Genomic DNA, 14084 nt, shown 5'->3' with positions numbered 1-14084 from the left:
CATAACTGATGTTGCTTAAAGGAAAGACCTCCAGCACAGCTCCAAATCTGCAAGGCTCAAGTGCTGTCAGTGTGCCAGCCTCATCCATACAGGCCAAAATAATGGGTGGATGTAGAGCACCTAGACTGCCTTCACCTCAGCTGGGACCCTTGCAGAAGTTGGGATGGATGACACTGAAAAATTCTTCACATTTGGCATTACATAAATAAACTTTTATATAAAAAAATGGAATGCGGCCCACTTCCACTCACGTTTCTGACAAACTTTTTTTTCTAGGTAGATTTTCAGGCAAACGGGAAACGTCCAGTTTCACCTAAATGTCCCGTAAACTAAATAAGGCTGATTATTCTTTGCTTCCTTTCATGCTGCTTCTTTACCAAGAACAAAACACAACTTGTCGAAGAACACATTTCAAAGCAGGAATAATAACCATTTCCAACCCCACAGCTCCATTTTTATTATAAATAAAAAACCCCAAAGGTCTTCCATTAGCTTCAGTGCTTGGGAGGGAGTGGGAAGAATGATGTGTTAAGCTGCAATGGAGGAAGTACACATGCCAACTGGAAAAACGGACTATAAAAAGCTTTTCTTACACAAACACAGGAGGAAGTAACCAACACCCTCAATTGTTGAAGTTAAAGGTGGGGGGCCTAAACACACAACTAGGGAAAAAAAAAGTAAAAAAAAAGTCCCGAATGTTTCACATGTTCCCAATTACTGTCTAATTTGAGAGCCTTGTTCAATAAGGTCAAACTGTTACCAGCAGCAGACATGGCAAGCCTCATGTAAAGTGCATAAATGCTGTGTATCATTACCAGGCTAGAGAGACCTTTCTACAGTTAAGGGTGTCTATCACCTGTTTATGTGACACAGCACTACGGACTCTCTCCCTCTCTGCAACCTGCTGCGAGTTGGGAGGAGAGCCCTCTGCACCTGGAACAAAGGAACAGAGTGCCAAAGAAAGGCCACAGTGCTGCACTGCGGGAAAAGTGTGTGCCACCACAGCAAGGCACTTTATCCTCCAAGGGCCTTTACTAACCAGCAGCATGAGGGGAACACATCCCCTACAGTCAACACAGTACCATGTTTGCCCAGCTGGGAACCAACATGGCATCATCTCATGTGTCAGAGGACAAAAGAATCAAAGGGTCTAACACAGGTGCAGCATTCAAAGTAAGACTTCAGAAAGTCAAACAGGCCCATCATAGAAAAGAAAATTTATTAGAGAAAATAGCTAAATACTGGCAGGCCAGCAATGCAAATTCTAACAAGGCAGACTATGGAAAAAGGAGGCAGACAGTGAAGTTGGCTGCAATGATTATACACCTCCTCTGGAGAGACTGAGGCATGGGCCTTTACACTGGGCAACAACCAGTCAGAACAAGCCATCACTGATACATGTGCTTCCATGACCCAAGCAACAGTCCCATACACCAAGTATTCTGATCCCTAGCAGACATCAGGTTTCTAAGAGAGAAACAATCAAAAGAGAGCTCCCATGATGATCTGCCACTTCAGTAGTCTCATTATGTTTCCATTAATTTTTTCTTATGTGCGAAAATATACTGGCTCATGGCATTTAGCAAAGTCATAACTTTCTAGTTACAGAGCTTGAAATTGTCAAAAATTATTTAGTGAGTGCAATGGAGCTAGGTCAGATCTTAGATCAATAGTATGCTGATTCTACTAGTCTTTACAAAATCACTCGTCGCCCAACCAGCCACTGTATAAAAGGACATTAAACTGACCTCAAATTAGGTATTGGTTTGGCTTTGTAACGACCCTGTAGCTTCAATGTCATTTCACTAAAAAACTTCCTATGTGGTTTTGAACATCTACCATTTATAAATGACTACAAATTAAAACCAGAGAAGACATCACACAATATTCAAGTGGAAGCAGATAGCCCATATTCTCTCCTGCCTCCAGAATACATTAAGTTGTTTTGGAATTTTTGAAAATAATGATTAGAAACACACTAAACATTTGGACAACACAGACCCACCAATCTGGGATAAAACTTCATTCTTCTTCCTCTTCTGCTAACTCAGCAAAGGTGTTAGAATTGCTTTGCCCAGGACAACAAAATAGCAACGTAGCTGTAATTTGATCGTATGACACCAGGAGAGTCAATACAGAATAAACCAATATGCTTTGTCCCTGGTATTAATGGTCAATGCAAAACAGACCAGGATACAGGGTTCTTGAATATGTTTTATTTATTCTGCAGAAGCCACATAAAGAAGTTTTGCAACAGGCCATTTTCCTTCCTGAGTTCAAACTGAGAATCCATGGCTTTACAGATCTCTGCACAGACATGGCTCTGAGCAACCTCATTCCTAGATGGCTCCTATTCTCCCACATTCATGTCTGTGCTCACTTTCTCTCATTGTTTTGGGTGGGTTTGTTGGTTTTTCCCCCACAGCAAGTGTGCCCATGGGTCTTCTCCACAGCACTAAAAATCCTTGACATATCTTGTTTGCAGCCCTACTCCCACCTCCAAACACCAACTAGGACTTTTTCCCTTAGTCTCACCACTTCCTCATGCAAAACTGGCACTGTGGATGGCCAACTTGTTTCTGACAATTTATTTATGTGTGGAGCATCATGCAATTCTACAATGTGAATTTTTTTTAAAAAAATAAATCCTCAAATGCCTACATAATTCTCCTGTTTCTAGTTCTTAAGAAGTTACTTTCTTAATATTCAAACTCAAATCCTGATGATAGAAACTTGCATTTTAAGGAGAGGCAAGTAGAAATTTCTGAACAACCAAACAAGCTGAACTATGCTTCTGGATACGTATTACAGTATCTTTTTCGCATCACACCTACTCTACTAAACATACAAAACACTGAGCAAGTGATAGTTTTGTCAGCCACCAGCTAATCAAATGAAAAATTATTAGGCTTAGAAAAATAATAAAAGCAGAAGCCAGCTGCGCATTTGTTGGATGAAAATCCCAGTGTCTCCCATGTTAGCTCATGTGTATTTCAATTTCTGGGAAGAAAATAATGGGAGTTTCTCCACCCTTTCTCATGTGAGCCATAAAACAGATTTATTACCTAGGATATATTCTCTGTTTTCTCCTGAGGAAAAAAGAAAGTGGTGGAACAAGTTCATTTTTTTCCCCTTCTACAACTAGGATTTTCTTTATAATAAACACAGAGCTTAATTTTGGTATCATATGGCCCTTCTATTTAATGCTCTGGTCACACTTTTTGCCTTTCTAAATCTTGACTTGTAGCATTTTCATTTCAGTGGGGAATCTACAGCTGCTCCAGCTGAGTACAAAAAGTCTGTCCTAAGATTCCTATCTGTTACGTTTTAAAGCAGAATCCTTCCCTCCCCTAAATCAAAGAAATTTAGCTTCTACTGAAAAACTATGGAATAACTAAAAACGTTAAACATTAGTGTATGTTTCTTTTCAAATAGCTCTTGCTCAGCTTTATCTTAGGCCCAACAGTCACCCAGCAGCTCTGGGAAACTTAGGCTGCAAACTCAGAGGTTTAGGACAGGGTTGCATCTCATCTGGGAAGGTTTTCCTGTACAAATTACTATTTTTTGACTGTAATGGTCACCTTCTGACCTTTAAAAATAAATCATGAAAGAGAAAATTTGCTGACTTTGAAGATTTTTTGCTCCTAAGACTCCTGATTTGCTTACAGTATGATGTTACAATTTTGAAGACTTGTGCTGGTAAGTCCATTTACAGAAAAGGTGGCTTCCCCTGTAACTTTCACTTTTCAGGTGCAGAAGAGACTGATTTGTATTTTAAGTGCTTCTGAATCATGACATAGCCTAGATTCTCCAGTTTAGTGGTCTGGAAACTTTCAAGGCTAATATATGCCCTTTTAAATTACATCCAGTAATACATCTTTTTTAAAGTAGATCTGTTGACTCTAATATTTGTAGCCTCAACATGCTCTTCAATCTATTCTTGATAACTGGCACCTATTGTTTAATAATTCACTTTTCTCAACATGGCAAACCTGACATCTCTCAAAATTCCAGTTCTTTTACATAATCCTATGACATATGAGCATTTACACCAAGTCATAAACACCATTAAAACAATTTTTGAAATTATGAGCTATGCCACATTAGCTCCATAGAATTAAAGTGTAACATAGGAAGTGCATTCATTACAGTTGTGACATTATTTTTATTGCTTATGAACAGCAAAAAATCCACTTTTGATCACACAGCTGTGCCAGCACTGAGCTCAAAAGGAAGCTGGCTTGCATGGGCAAAAGTTGTGCCGGTTTTTTTTGTAGTTCTATTTCTTTCTCATTGCTTTGCGATCACTTTTACTGCTCCACAGAGACCAATAGTTTGGGGGGAAAAACCAAAACAGTAGCTAAAGTAGTTTTCAAACTATAACTAATTTGAAACTCTTCAATTATACTACCAAGTATATTCTAGTGCAGTCAAACTGCATTCTTAAAAGAAAGCATAAATCTATCCACACAGATATTTCTGGGATCAAAACACTATTACTGCTACTAAATTTACCTTTCTCCTTTATAAAGACATACATACAAACACATAATACTGTACTGAAATTTCAAGTTTTTACAAAATTAATGTATCACCATTATAATTCAGAAGAGGTGTCCAAAAAGGCAAGTTCAACCATCTTTTTTTAAACCATTACTGTTTGTCTTCAAATTTCACTGACATACATCTATAATCCAAAATAGCTACAACAAAACAATTTATTACAGAAGAGCAGCTGTAGCAGCTGTCTTCCCCAATGAAGACAGTGCTTCATAGAACATAATTTTGGAAAACCAGAGTCTTCAGCATTAAATCTCCCACATAAGCTAATTAGCGATGACTGGTTTACAGTTCTTCCTGTTCCACTGAAATAATACCTTGTTATAGCTGAGCTTGCAGAGAAACAGTACTCAAATTAAATGGTATGCAAATACCAAAATACCAAAAAAATTGTCTCTCCAGAATGTAAGAATATATATGGGTCAGTAGTCTAGCGTTTCTTTCAAAAAGAAACTCATAGTATTCTAAAATGGTCAACAGGGTTAGAAAAGGCATAACATACTTAGTCAACAGATCTGCTCCCTAATATGTTACAATTCTAATATTGTAATTCTAATGCTTCAAAGTAAGTCTCTACACCAATTAACCAAAACCAGACTATCTGATATTAGAAACTGGCATCTATTCTAGTGCATGCACCAACATAATTTCCATCTGCAGAATCTTTATAACTGATAATGACACATCCAAGCCAGAATAAACGTTAGATTTCCTGATTCTTGATTGCAGAATATTTTAACAACAAGAAAAAACTAGTTTACCTGTAAATCAGTGAAAATGGGAATCATAAAAAAACCAAAAGTAGTTACTTAAGTAGTTTCTTTAAAACATAGGAATTTGGTTAAAAATAAATAAAATGTCCTTTATATTCCACATAACTTATGCAGACAGGACAAATTATAAATGAAATGCTTCCCAGTCATGGATGCTTCTCTAAAAGCCTCACAGAAGTGCTACTAAAACTGGGGTGGGGGTGGGGGGTGGAAGGATCTTTGGAAGAATGACAGGTCACAAAGACACTGTGCTAAAAAGTGTGGAGAAGTGCTCATCAAAGCGATCCCCATAGAAAAACACTCTTGTGTCCTCTATTTTTTCCAGAGCACACCATGCCTATTTTTTAACTTGTTCATTTCAAAATCAAGCTACCGAATCCGGAGAATAGTTTATTTCCTACTGTAAAGTGGCATATAAAGGAGCTGTATAAGGCATTTTCTTCATTTCAAACAACCAGTACTATAAAGAAAATACAGAGTAAAAGAATCCAAATGCCAGGTGTCAGTACGCAGATGTCTGCCAGACACTGCAGGACGACATTCTGAATGCCAGCTAGATCCACCGAATGCCACACAGCAAACAAAACACCCACGCTGAAAACACCTGTAAGGCCGCGGGCGTCCCAGGGCCGCGGCGCAGGGCCCCGGCCGCCAGCAGAGGGGGCAAGGGCACGCAGGGCCCCAGCGCCCTGCCGGCGGCTGCCTGCAGGCAAAGGACCGCTATCACCTTTTCCTCTCCCCTTCTATGAATCCGTCTGCGAAAAATCCATTAAGGCAAGACTTCCTTTACTTTCTGCGAGTAAGTAAAAACTAGGGATTCGAGTCAGTCTGTTGAAATGAGGCTTTCTGTAGGCTGTATCTGAACAGGAGTTTGCATTCCCAAATTACAGTGTACTAATTATCCAGTCACAGCCACACTCTGGATGGAAGGGACCTCGAGGCCTGCAGTTTGACCTCCAGCTCAAGGTGGGGCCAGCTATGAGACCAGACCAAGCAGGTCTGAGCTCTATCGAGTTAATAAATATCACATTATTTTCTTGTGTACTATTAACATATGTATGTATGTTAACATATGTAATATATGTACTATTAACAATAAGACTTTTTATTTTTGCAAATGCTTTCAACTGAAAGGTATATAAAGCACTTGTAAGCCTCCTGAGGAGCATCACCACCATTTCGTAGGTGGCAGGAGGAAGGCCCAGAGCAAGGCCCGACCCACCTGAGGCTGTGCTCCCCATGGAACAGAACGGGGGTCAGCGCTCACGAAAGCTCACCCACTACCACTGACTTTCAGATACCTTAAAAACATTCATTTCTGTCGGTCATAAAAAAAAAGCACTAGGATTATTATGGAAAAGTTGTAAAATTCAATACATTAGGATTGTAAGCTCCATTACAACTCGGTTTGGTATTTATGGCTCGCTGATATTAAACATTTGATCGGGTGTATTTTGAACTCAAAGCACGAGGCGTTAGCATTACAGCCGCCAGTCGAGCCCCCGCAGAGGGACTCCCCAGGCAAACTACCTCAGAGCGGCCCAGCTGCAATTAAGCGGACGCGCACTCTAATCGAAACGTTACTTTTCTCGAGCGGAGGCCCCTCGTCAGCTGCAGGCACTACCTCTCCCTCCATCCGTCCCGCCGCCCGCGGCCCCGCCCGGGACAGGCTCCGTGCACCCCCCGCCGCAGCCACCACAGGCACCCGGACAGGCGGCCGCTCCCGCCCTCGCCTCTGAGGGGGCACGCGACGCGGGCGGCGGGTAACGGTCCCGCGGCGCGCGCCTTGCGCGGGCTCTCCCTGCCGGCGGTCCCGCACGCGCCGTTACCGCGGCGACGCCCGCGCGCAGGCGCACGCTCCCCCCGTCTCGCCCCGCGGCCTCAGAGGCGGGAGGCGGCGCCGCTGCCCGGGGGCGGCCTCCCCAAGGCTACCGCCGCCTCCGCCTACGGGCGCTACTCGCGCCTCCCCGGCAGCCGAGCGGGGAGGCTCCCACGGCGGTGGGGCTGCAGGGTGGCTCCCCGCACCCCGCGCCTCCCTGCCCTTCCCCCGCACCGGCCTCCCCGCCGCCTCTCACCGAGCGCCGCTCCGCCTGGTGAGGAAGCGTGGCAGCGATGATTCGGCGATCCTCCGCTGTACCTAAGGCTGCCTCCCGGGAGCCAGGCAGGCGCAGAGGAGCGCCGAGCGGCAGCGTGATGCCCGCGGACGTCACGGGGGGCGCAGGGGGCGCGCATGCGCATCGCGGCCAGCCAGGCCCGCCGCAGCCGCCGGTGGGCCGTCGCCAGCCCCCAGCGCCCACGGGGCGATCTGGCCGCAAAGAGAGGCCCCCGCAGTGCGGCGGGAGGCAGTGCAGTTGCCGGTAAGCGGCCCCGCTTTGCGGGTCCTGCGGCGGCGAGGGGCTTCGCGCCCGGCCGCTGTGGGCCCACCCGCTCCCTTACCCGGAGGCCCCTGCCCTCACGGGGAGGCAGGGCCAGGCGGCGCTGGGAAACATGCCACCGCTTTGTGGAGCCAGGGAGGAGCACCGGAACGCGCGAAGGACAAGGCCTGGGGGAGTGGGGAGCTGAGGCGGGGGCTGAGCCAGCGGGAAAGGCCGCGGCGCTGGTGCCAGGCAGGGCTCGGACCGAGCAGGCGTCGCATCGCTGTGCCACTTGAGAGATTCACCGTAGCTCATTACAAAGCCTGATCGGTGCAGTGAGCGCTAGGCAGTTGGGCGTGCTGCCACTTTGCTTGTACAGCACTGCTTTGCCGGGAGCTCTGCTGAGCGCAGGGTTAGCGGCTTCCTGAACTCACCTGCCTCTGTGGCAACTGTTGCCAATCTGGGTTTGTTCCAGGATAAGCAGACCCCCGTCTGTCAGTGCAACACAGCCACACTTTGTTTTCTAGATACTGTCCAGCAGGAGAGCTTCTTTAGAGAAGACAGTTGCCTCCTGAAAAGGTTCCAAATGAAAGTTAATGGTTAGGTGTTGTAATTGGACTAAATCAGGCAACAGTTAAATAACACAGTATGCATTGTTGCAACTAGAACAAAAATGCTGCTCCATTGGATTGGAATTGTACCCTGCTAACATACCCATCCACCCTCAGACAGGCGATGGCAAGCTCAGCGCAGGCATGGACACATGACAGCACTGCAGAAAGGCATAGTCTCCCCCCTTAAGAACCCCCTGTTGCTCTCCAGCTATACCAAGACTTGCTCAAGGAAAGCAAATAAACCATCATTTGCTTATGTCACCTGGCTAGGAGATGAAAGCCTTGTCATTTATGTAGCTTCTTGGAAGGCTATACTGCTATAATTCCAGCTAGAAAGATCGGTACCTCATAAAACCTCAGTTTTCCTGCCATTCTTGCTTATAGAGTCGAAGAGTCTTTCAAAGCTAAATTACATCTAGGGTACCACAGTGCTGTTAAGTAAGTGCTATTCTATTCCACTTCTATTGATGCAAACAAAGGCATGGAGATTTTTTGTGAGTTTGTGAAGGTAAATCTGGGGCTTGCTTTTCTACTCAAATTATATCAAACCTGTCATCAGTAGGAACATTGATTCCAAAATCAGTGCTGTAAAGGGCTCTTACGCAGCACTTGGTGGTTATGAAAATGCAGTACACTGAGGAGGCTATACCTCTCATTATTAGGAATATCCTAAGCATAAGTAAATACCTTCAGTATTGTATAACACACAAATATAGCCCTATATATACCTACATGTTTTGCTGAAATTATTTGAATTAAGAGATTTAGAGCAGCAGATCATTGCTATATAATGCTATGCATAATGAAACCACATGTGCAGTATACTTTCAGGTCTTTAATTTGTTAGGAGCTAAATGTTTATTAGAATATGGTACAGTTAACGTTCCCTACAGTCACCTTGGAAATGAAATACCCCTTTCACAACACAAAGGTAACAAGTTATATGTCAAGATAAAGTGGTTACCAGAATTCAAGAATGACAGAATCCAATTAATCTAACATGAATTAATGCAAGATCAAATTTATTACAGTTGGATGCAATTTGTAATTGAAAGTTCCATTACAGTGCATGTTTTTACATGTTATCTCCCATCAGTAAGAGATCTCCAAAGAGTAGATTCTCAATTTTGAACAGCAGCAATGTATTTATTATATCACAGATAACCCTTTCCTTATGGAAATGGTTCCTGAAGTTCCTTGCAACAAACAACAGCCCAGTTGTGCACCAGGGGCTGTGCTCTCCCTCTTTCTCACAGGGGCCGTGACTGAGGCTTAAACAGGAACCTGGGCTTCATTTTTGGCTGCTTTGCTGGGCTACCCCTGCCTTGTTACTTGTTCATCCCTTTTCCCATTTTTCACTCTTCTAGGGAATCACCCCTCTTTTTTGGGGGGCGGGAGAGAGGTGTGAATCAAGCCCTCTAGACAAATAAACCTTTCAACCTCCTATCTTCAAAATAAACACTTTTATTGTGGACAGTCCAAGCTCCTTAGGTAAAGCTTTAGGTCTCAAATCCAAAAGATACACTGTGTCCTTTTAATAATTTCATAGTGGAAACCCTTTATTTGCCCATTCCTGTGGTGTTATGGAGGTTTTCAATGATTCTGGTTTAGGTTTCGGGATTAGGTGAAACCAGAGCACCTTAAACCTCTTTAGAGGTTTGGGATTAGGTCTGCATCAGGCCTAATATAGCCTTTCTGTGCAAGGCTAAATTAAATGGCAGGAATATTTGTTGTACACTGATTCACAGGTGTTTGGCAAAATACCAGAAAACATAAAGGAACCACTGGAAGAATCATGAAGGCAAAACCATCGAAACATGAGTATTAGCTAAGTACTGCAGTATCACTTGCAACTGTGGGGTCTTTCAGACTGCTTCTAAGTGATTTTAAGCATGGATATAATTTTTATGTGTCTCTTTCGCATGAATGTGAGTAAATTGAAGATCTGTCGTGCAAATGGATCATGGATTTTTATTTGGGTATCACATTCTTGTAGTTGCTGCCTGTTTTATAGCAAATGTATATTAAAGTTCATCAAACAGCTGATATCACTGAAGCTCTATTGTTTTATTGTACACATAAATTCTACTCCTCCTCTGGGGTATGCATTGCCCTGACAGAATATGCTAGGTCACGAGGAGAAAAGCACAAGAGGTTTATGCCTATTATTAAAACACTACCCTGTCTGGCCTGAGAGGCAGAGATGTTTGCCCTCACTGATGACCATGGACTAATTGAAGGAGATCTTTTTGTTGTGTAAGCTGTCTACTGTGAGGCTTTTCATCACATTTCACTAGCTTTGTCTCTATTAGGGATATTTTTTCCTCTTTGTGCTCAGCTCCATAATTTGTAATATGGGCAAGGCCTGACTAACTGGCCATATCCCTAAAGTACTGTGTGAGTTGAGCAGATTTAATTGAGCAGAAAGAAGAGCAGTTCAGCGCTAGTCTCAGGATCTCTGCAAATTGTGGCAGCTAGTTTGGCTGCATTTGCACGGAAAAGCTGAGCTTCAGATGCCTGGCTCAATGAAGCCAGTATCAAAAGGAGCCGGACATGTAGTTATGGGGAGATGATACACAGAGCCCAATGGGTTAATTCCTACAGCTGTGCAAAATCAGTTACTACCGGAGCTTAACTATCTCCTCATACCAGTCACTAATTATATGCCTGTCAGCCCTCTCCAGAAGTCTATTTTGAATGCATTTCCATCCCCAGATAGATTTCAATTTCAGTTGTTGAGTTACCTGTATTTGGGAAGTTGACTACACCTCAGAATTACAGGGCTTCACTGGAGGTTTTTCCATGCCAACAATCAGTTCTCTTGCAGGCAAACTTTTTTTGCATTCCTATGGCAAGTCTTCTGATCAGCAATGCACACAGCCAGATCCTGTCTTCTCATGTCTGCTTGCAAAAGCGAAACAGACATAGTTAAGACAAGTTTCAAAAGAATATGTCCCCTCTAATCAGATGAGCTGTAAAAGTAAGAGGGAGGCTAACTAGAAGGATTTAATAATCTTAGAATCTGTATAAAACATTATTTATGGCTTAAGAGCTACACAAGGCTTGAGTTTTACATGTAGGTTCTTTCCCTCTTTAATGGTGCATGTAAGGAAGAACAAGAGATAAATGTTCCAGTCAAGGACAAAATCATAAAATAATAAGCAGAAGAATGAAATGAAAGTATTAGGGGCCAAGGGAGGCTGAGTAGGAGTTTGTCTCTATACATGATTGATCTAAACTTGGGAAAAGAAAAAAAAAAAGTATCCTTAAATGAGATGGTTATTTGAGCATAAATAACAGTCTCATGTCAAATACGCTGCTATTTCAATGGAGTCTTTACTACAAAACCACGACATTCTCAGCCCTAATCTCCTCAGATAAAATAATACAGCTGGTGGCTGTGAATCAGCACTTTGAAACCAACCTTTGAAAATAGCAACACGCTCAGGGTGAAGAGAAATGGAGGAGACAAAGAGCTGCTGTTTATAGAACTTTGCAAAGTGAGGCCCCACCTTGCTTGCTTGGAAACATGCTGTAACACCCAAGAATTGTTTTTCTCTCTGGGTGGGAAGTCCAGTTCCATGCAGCTACCTCAAGGGACTGGGGCTACTGATGTATCTGTGTGTTTAGTCCCATACCAGGCCTAGCTGTCACTGAAACCAGGAGCAGCAAAACACCTGAATCCTTTCTTGATGCTTAAGCCTTGGATTATTTTACCTTTCAAAACAACAAAGGGCTCTGACCAGGAATCTGAAGGGTTCTTGCGTTTTCTGAGCTCATAGAAGGTGGTGGGTGATCCCAAGCGGGGTTGGGGGGTGGGGTGGGCCAGAAGAGGGGGGAAGAGCATGACAATGTCAAATGGAGACTTGCTCAGCTCCAGCCTGGGGAGGAAGGGTGCGGTGAGAACGAACAGCTGGGCTCTCTGTGCCAAAATGAGCACTCCTCCTTTCCCAGCCTATTTGCAGCCACATGGCTATGTCCCCTCCGTTGTGCTGACCCAAGCACTCATCTGAGAAGCGTCAGGACTGATGCAAGGCAGGAGGACAGCACCAGGAAAGGAAAGGGCCTGTGAAGGAGAGTGATCACACTGGAAGAGACCTGCCCTGAGCAGTGGCAGCAAAAGGTCAGAAAAAAGGGACACAAAGGTTTCCATCCAGCATATGACACCTCACCTTAAGCAGGAAGCTCATTTCCCTCCACAGCCAGTGAGGAAAAACAAGGTAACTACACAGGAACATCCCCTCCACCTTTTTTTCTGACTCCACGGTTTCCTAGCGTAACACAAACAAGCTTTGAAATCCAGAGATGCCATCCCATGGGAAGTGGAAGACGACTTTGGTCTCAGCACAGACCCCAGTACTGCTGTGCTGTGACTGGGAAGACCTTGCACTGGTCATGCAGGGCATCCTATGACAGTGACACCTGGAGCAGGACCAAATGGGGAAACACTGTGCATTCACATTTTTATGTGGGCTTTAGGGTCTGCAAATCCACAAAGTTTCTGATGATCTTTTTGAGCCCTTCTCCAAAAAAGAGAGAGGAACTAGGCATTGTTCTCCTCAAAGGGATCATTGGAAAATGGCCTTTGGACACGGTCTGGAGGCATCAGCTGCACAACCACCCCATCAGTGCTACCCTTGCAGCAAAGCTCCTGAGGCAGGTGCCAAATCCAAACCCTCTGGAACTAAGCAGAAAAGAGGACCAAGGGGAAAACCCGTGTCTTGGTCCAGCTGCAAAAGCTCATGCTTTTGTTAAATCTGAACAAAACCCTTTGATCCAAACATCCCTACTTTTTAGGGATTCCAAACTCCAGTGAAAACACAGCAGTTTCAACCTAGCTTGAAACACAGCCTCACACCTTTGATTTCTGAGGACAGATCATTTTTCTTGGGGTGGGGCACGTGGACAGCAACAGATACCTCATGTCTGGTTCAGACAGAGCAACCACAAGGCTTAAGCGGACACACACACTACCAGCAGCATGGGATGGGATTTAGTGCAAGGAAATTGAACTCTCTGCCCCACCTCCTGAACTTAGCCTTTAAAGACCAGTCCTGCGCTCACAGCTGGAGTTTATGTGAGTCCTGCCTTATTAATTAAGTGTAGCCAGTGCCTTTTTCCCCTGAATTCCGACAGAAGCAATTAGAAAGCAGATACTTCACACATAACAGCTGGTTCATTTAATGCCCTCCCCATGTTATTTTCTCCCCTACCTCAGCCAATGCATGTCCCCCTCTTCCATCCTTTCATGTAATGGAGAAGGAGAGTAAAATCAAGGTGGCAAAAACAGAGGCAGCAGATAACCATGTTCTTATTAAAAATTATCTAGTGTAACACTGAAAGCAGAAGAGTGTTGTTGAGAGCCTTCTGAGCAGGGAATCATAACATTCACCTAACAGATGGGAAAGAGAGCCTTTGCTGTCTACTGTGTCCTCCTTAAAAGGGGATCTGTATCAAAGTAGCGGCATATTTTCTTCACCGCAGGCTGTTGATGTCATTAGAGCAAGTCTCCTTTTTATTTAACGCCAGAGTTAAGAGTCACATAAAATTGGCACAGGTGAAGGCACCAGGCGCATTAAGTTGTGCAACGTGATTCTCTGGGAATTTTTTTGAATGTTCGTGCACCTCCAATTTATTTATGCTTGGGCAAGCCAGCCCCAGAGCCTCTCCTCCCTGTTTCCCAGTACGAATACGGCCTCAATCCTGCCATTAGACCTGTAAAAAACCCACTCAATCCACTAAATTTCCCCCGCTCCCAGGGAAGATCCAGTTACAGGAAGGGC

General features: G+C 44.1%; 1 protein-coding gene across 2 annotated transcripts in view; it reads right to left on the bottom strand.

Annotated features, from left to right (window-relative positions):
- The window catches only part of GNB1L (G protein subunit beta 1 like), a 43411-nt gene extending 35211 nt beyond the window's left edge, over nucleotides 1–8200 (bottom strand). Inside the window, exon 1 of one of the 2 annotated variants that reach the window (XM_040603035.1) lies at nucleotides 8122–8200. The gene's annotated coding sequence lies outside the window, so the exon portion shown is untranslated. Of the gene's footprint in view, nucleotides 1–7408; nucleotides 7499–8121 lie in introns of those variants that run through there. The other variant, XM_040603045.1, reaches the window with a different exon arrangement.
- Nucleotides 8201–14084: the final 5884 nt, after the last annotated feature.

This window comes from Falco naumanni, chromosome 1 (genome assembly GCF_017639655.2).
Source record: "Falco naumanni isolate bFalNau1 chromosome 1, bFalNau1.pat, whole genome shotgun sequence".
NCBI classification, from domain to species: Eukaryota; Metazoa; Chordata; class Aves; order Falconiformes; family Falconidae; genus Falco; species Falco naumanni.
This window is presented reverse-complemented; position numbering and strand designations above follow the sequence as displayed.